The sequence below is a fragment of the Zootoca vivipara genome, chromosome 16 (genome assembly GCF_963506605.1).
Source record: "Zootoca vivipara chromosome 16, rZooViv1.1, whole genome shotgun sequence".
Lineage (NCBI taxonomy): Eukaryota > Metazoa > Chordata > Lepidosauria > Squamata > Lacertidae > Zootoca > Zootoca vivipara.
Window position 1 is genome coordinate 25,875,871 of NC_083291.1, and position 5,503 is coordinate 25,881,373.

Consider the following 5,503-nt stretch of genomic DNA (forward strand, 5'->3'; position numbering starts at 1 on the left):
CACAATGGATTTTTTCTAATCCTCTTTTAAACTCATTTAGATTGACAACCATCACTGCCTCCTGTGAGTTCCATTCACTGCATCAGGGGCATTTTCTTTTATCTGTCCAGAATCTTCCATCCGGGTTTATAATGAATTAAAAAAGATATTTAAGTATACCTTCCCAAAACAAACCTGAAGCTTTTTTATTGGGGCTGATGGACAATGGAATTGCAAAGATTGACCAAAGATTCTTCATGTAGGCCACGGTGGCCGCTAGATTATTAATTGCTCAAAAGTGGAAGTCACATGAGTTACCTCTGATTACGGAGTGGCAAACGAAGCTGCTGGATCTCATGGAAATGGCCAAACTGACCTTTAGGACCAGACTGAGGAGAAATTTCATAGAGAATGGAGTAAATTTGTAGACTATGCTAGGATGAATTATAAAGGAATGAAAATGTTGGTGGTTATGAGTTAAATCTGTGATCTTAAGATAAATTTGAAATACGCGAGAGGATGGAACTAATTTACCTGCTTGGGGGGGGGGGAGAGTCAGAGCTGGTGACAGCTATGTATTGTTTGGATTAATGTGTATTGTTTAAGTTGTTAAAAAGCGAAAAATTAATAAAAACTTAATGGTGTTTTTTAAAAAAAGAATCTTCCATCCGGCATACATGGGCGTAGCCAGGATTTATGGGGGGGGGCAGGACACCCACCTTTCATCCTCCTCTGTCTGGCTCTTTCTCACAGATTCGAAATGAAATGTCTCAACAACAGTTGCTTTAAATTACTTTCCTTTGACTCTCAAGTGCTCAGAAAAACCTGTCAACATCTTTGTACAAATTACATACAGTGGTACCTCGGGTTAAGAACGTAATTCATTCCGGAGGTCCGTTCTTAACCTGAAGCTGTTCTTAACCTGAGGTACCACTTTAGCAAATTGGGCCTCCCACTGCCACCGTGCTGCCGGAGCACGAATTCTGTTCTCATCCTGAAGCAAAGTTCTGGATCAGCAGAGTCTATAACCTGAAGCGTCTGTAATCCAAGGCACCACTGTATTTTTGTTTTTATTTATTCACTACGCCCATGCCAGCATATTTTTCTAGGAAGGTGAAAGGTAAAGGTAAAGGGCCCCTGGACAGTTAAGTCTAGTCAAAGGCGACTATGGAGTTGCGACACTCATCTCGCTTTTAGGCCAAGGGAGCTGACGTTTGTCCACGGAATGCGGCCAGCAGGACTAAACTGCTTCTGGTGCAACGGAACATCGTGAGGGAAACCAGAGTGCACGGAAAGGCCGTTTCCCTTCCAGCCACAGCAGTACCTATTTATCTACTTGTGCTGGTGTGCTTTCGAACTGCTAGGTTGGCAGGAGCTGGGACAGAGCAATGGGAGTTCACCCCGTCGCGGGGATTTGCCAACCTTCTGATCGGCAAACCCAAGAGGCTCAGTGGTTTAGACCACCACAGTACCACCCTCTGAGCCCAAGACACGGTTTACATCCATGTAACACCTCCTTGCTCCCGCTTCCGACTGCCACAGCGCAGAGTGCAGAGTTTTGCACTCTACCTAGCAAACAGCCTACCCCAACACCTGTGGGATATTGACAGAAATGGAGTAAGGGAAACCGCTGGACATGACAGGGGATGAAAGCAAGCCGCTGCCAAACACCCACACGTACCCACAAATACTTACGATTGCCGGCTGACCTTTGCTAGCAAACAACCCCTTATCAACAGCTTGGTGCTTAGCAACTGGCAATTTTGCCAGCTCCACCTGCCTCTCTCCGCAGGCACCCGCTTCCATGAATTCTCTGTCAGGAATTCCAGCAAGTGGGGCCGGACCTGTTTCATGACATGAACCCGAGAGCAGCTTCTAATTTAAACAGAGCCAAAAAACTTTGCGCAGATGCCACACGGGACAAGTTCCACATAAGTCTGACTATGGCGGCCTCTTCAAAACCACAGGCTCTTCTATTTCCTGAATGCTTTCCTATGAGTTGGGTGTCAGGGTGGAAAGGCAACCAGTTGAAAAGCTGTAAATTGGCCAAGGGTGGGAGAAGTCCAGCCCAGCCCAGAGGTGGAGGGTGGAGCTGAGCATCGGGCGTAACCATGATTTATGTTGGGAGGGGGCGGGACACCCACCCGCCAGCCCCCTCTGTCTGTCTCTGTCTGTCTAGCAGATTCGGAATGAAATGCCTCAACCACAAATTGCTTCCTTTTGCCCCCCCCCCCCAGTGCTCAGGAAAGTATGTCAAAAATCTTGTCATTTGAAAGCTAAATAAAAAATTAACACCTGGGAGTACCTTTCATGCAGCGAATATTTTGCAAAATTACAAAGAACACACCTTTTAAAATAAATAAATAAATAAATAAATAAATAAATCTTACTTTCAAAAAAATCTAAACTAAAACAAGTTTTATTGGAAATATATAAACAATAAATAAATAAAAATGTCCAGTAGCACCTTAAGAGACCAATTAAGTTTGTTCTTGGTATAAGCTTTCATGTGCATGCACATGTATCTGAAGAAGTGTGCATGCACACGAAAGCTTATACCAAGAACAAACTTAATTGGTCTCTAAGGTGCTACTGGGCATTTTATTTTATTTTATATATATATAAATTCCTACTCTGTCAGACCAACACAGCTACCTACCTGAATCTAAAAGTTTTATTGGATTTGCTGAAAACCTTTTCAGCACTTCCTTCTCAAATTCCTCCTTTTTCCCAATGCCAATTTTCTGTGCACGCCCAGTAAGCTAAGCCCATTGAGACGCTCCCCTCTCATCCATGACCTTAGCCAGGTCTTTACTCTCTGCGAGCTACCAAATGATTGCTCTATGGTACGAAAGGTACAGGGCTGAGCGAGAGAGATGAGCAGTGCTTTTTTCTGTGGCCGGGTAAAAGATTTCCATCTGTTCATGTAAGCCACACCTAGCACTCAGTTGGGTGTTGCCAGTTGTGTCCCGAGAATGTGCCACACCATCCAAGCAACCTCAGGGAACATTCCAGTTCCACATATTCTGATTATTTCTACTTTCAGTATTTTTATTTATTTACTTGATGAGGAGGGGGACAGCTGCCCTCCCTGCCACCCTGGCTACGTCCATAGTGCTGAGCTCTTCTCCCGCTTCTGCTCTCCACTTCTCTTATAGCTGGGATCCCAAAACCCGTGGCGGTGTGGTCCTTTGGGTGCTGGCCTAAGACCTGAGAGACCAGGGTTCAAATCCCCACTCAGCTGCGAAGCTCACTGGATGACCGTGGGCCAGTCATTCACCCACTGCTTGGAGGAAAGGTTGGGGCAGAAATGTGAAGAGAAGGAAATATACAAAAAATATGCACAACTGTTGTGTGGAGGGAGGCAATGCTTCAGAACTCCCAAGTGTGGGCCTTCCATTAACCCACACACCTGCTATACAATTGGAAATAACAACTTCCTTCCTCTCTCTTATTTTAGGACTGCAGAGACACCCTCCAGATGTTTTGGACTACAATTCCTATCTTCCCCGACCACTGGTCCTGTTAGCTAGGGATCATGGGAGTTGTAGGCCAAAACATCTGGAGGGCCACAGTTTGGGGGTGCCCGATATAGATATTAGATGCTCAGCCCTGGCACTACCTGGCAGCCGTCTTGCAGTATCTAGCACAGCTGGAGGAAGTGTGGTGGCTTCTGAAACTACTACCCGAAAATTGGAATTAAGGAATATTTAAGGACTTATCAAAAATCGGACTTAAAAAGACAATGCAGGCGGGGGGTAATGATAATATTAGGATCCACAAAAAGGAGAGGGAGGGAAATCAAAGGGGATATGTGTATTTTTTATTTTATTAGATGTATGTAAAACTGAAAAATTCAAAAATGAAATTCTATATTTAGGCCCGCTCAAGGCCTAAAATGCTCCCGCTCTAACCTGACCTAAATGCACATAGCGCTCCCCATAAATTCAGATCATTGAGCAGCCCCAAACATACATTATTTTTAATATGACAGGTCCTATGCAAAGCTGTTTGTAAGAGGAGCGAATGGGGGCAGGGGGTGTGGCAATAGAGGCCTCCCCCTGTGCTCCCTAAGCACAGCTCCAAGAGGTTTAGCTTTTGCCCTGCTGCTTTTGCCTGGAAAATGCACTCTTTAGCTCTAAAAGGGAACAAACAGCCATCTGCAGAAAACTCAATGGCTCTTTGTTCTGATTCAGTGCTAAATCGTGGGTTTCCCCAGAGGAAAACAGTGGGGCAAACAGGTGTGGGCATTCCTTAGTTACCTTGATCTGCAGCTACCATTTTATTGCCTGTTCACCCAGGGCAGAGCCACCCTTCAGCTCTCCAAATCCTTCTTTGATTTTCACTACTGAATAAATTTGGGGTGATCTGAAAACTTGGCTTATTTCACTTAGCAGATGGCAGAAAGCTGCATATCTCCTAGTGCAGGGAGTTATTCTGGAGTGCATATGCCAAATATTGGAAATAACTGTATTGTATATAATTGGATGATAGAAGAGTAGAAGTACCTCTCTCTCTTTCTTATTTAGTTTTGGATCATCCTTTATTAATATTAAAATTACTTATAAATATGATATGAAGATAGGTAAAGTAAGGTAAAGGGACCCCTGACCATTAGGTCCAGTCGTGACCGACTCTGGGGTTGCGTGCTCATCTCGTATTATTGGCCGAGGGAGCCGGTGTACAGTTTCTGGGTCATGTGGCCAGCATGGCAAAGCCGCTTCTGGCAAACCAGAGCAGCACATGGAAACGCTGTTTACCTTCCCGCTGTAGCGGTTCCTATTTATCTACTTGCATTTTGACATGCTTTTGAACTGCTAGGTGGGCAGGAGCTCACCCCGTCACAGGGATTCGAACCGCCAACCTTCTGATCAGCAAACCCTAGGCTAGAAAACTATGTGAGAGGCAGCATAGTGGTTTTTCTCAGAGTGCGAGCCTGAGAAAGATGGGAGCTGCCCTAGGTGGGAACTGGGAAGATGTGGATCTGCTTGTGAATTGAAGATTAGGATAGAAGGTTGACAGAATATAAAAATTTGTGTTTGTGTAGGTTCCCTTTTTTATTATTTAGCTTTCTCTAGATATTAGCTTTCTCTAGATCAAGGGTGGCCAACTCCCAAGAGACTGCGATCTACCCACAGAGTTAAAAACTGGCAGTGATCTACCCCCTTTTGGGGGGTTCAGGTCAAAGTTGTTGAGCTTTTTCAGGAAGGAGGTAAAATGTCGAGCTTTTTTTTAGGGGAGCCACAGTTGTTCAGCTTCTTTGAAGGGAGCCCATGATCTACCAGAGATCTACCGCAGATGTCCAGTGATCTACCAGTAGATCACGATCTACCTGTTGGACATGCCAGCTCTAGATATTAGCTTTGTTTGGCTTTTATTGTATTACATGTTGGAAAACCTTTAATAAATTTGTTTTGTTTTTTAAAAAAATTACAGCCCATGGCATCACATAATACCTGCACCAAGAGCTCTGGCGTCGGCAGCCCCCGCCACGAGGATCACAAAATCTCACGCGCACAACAGC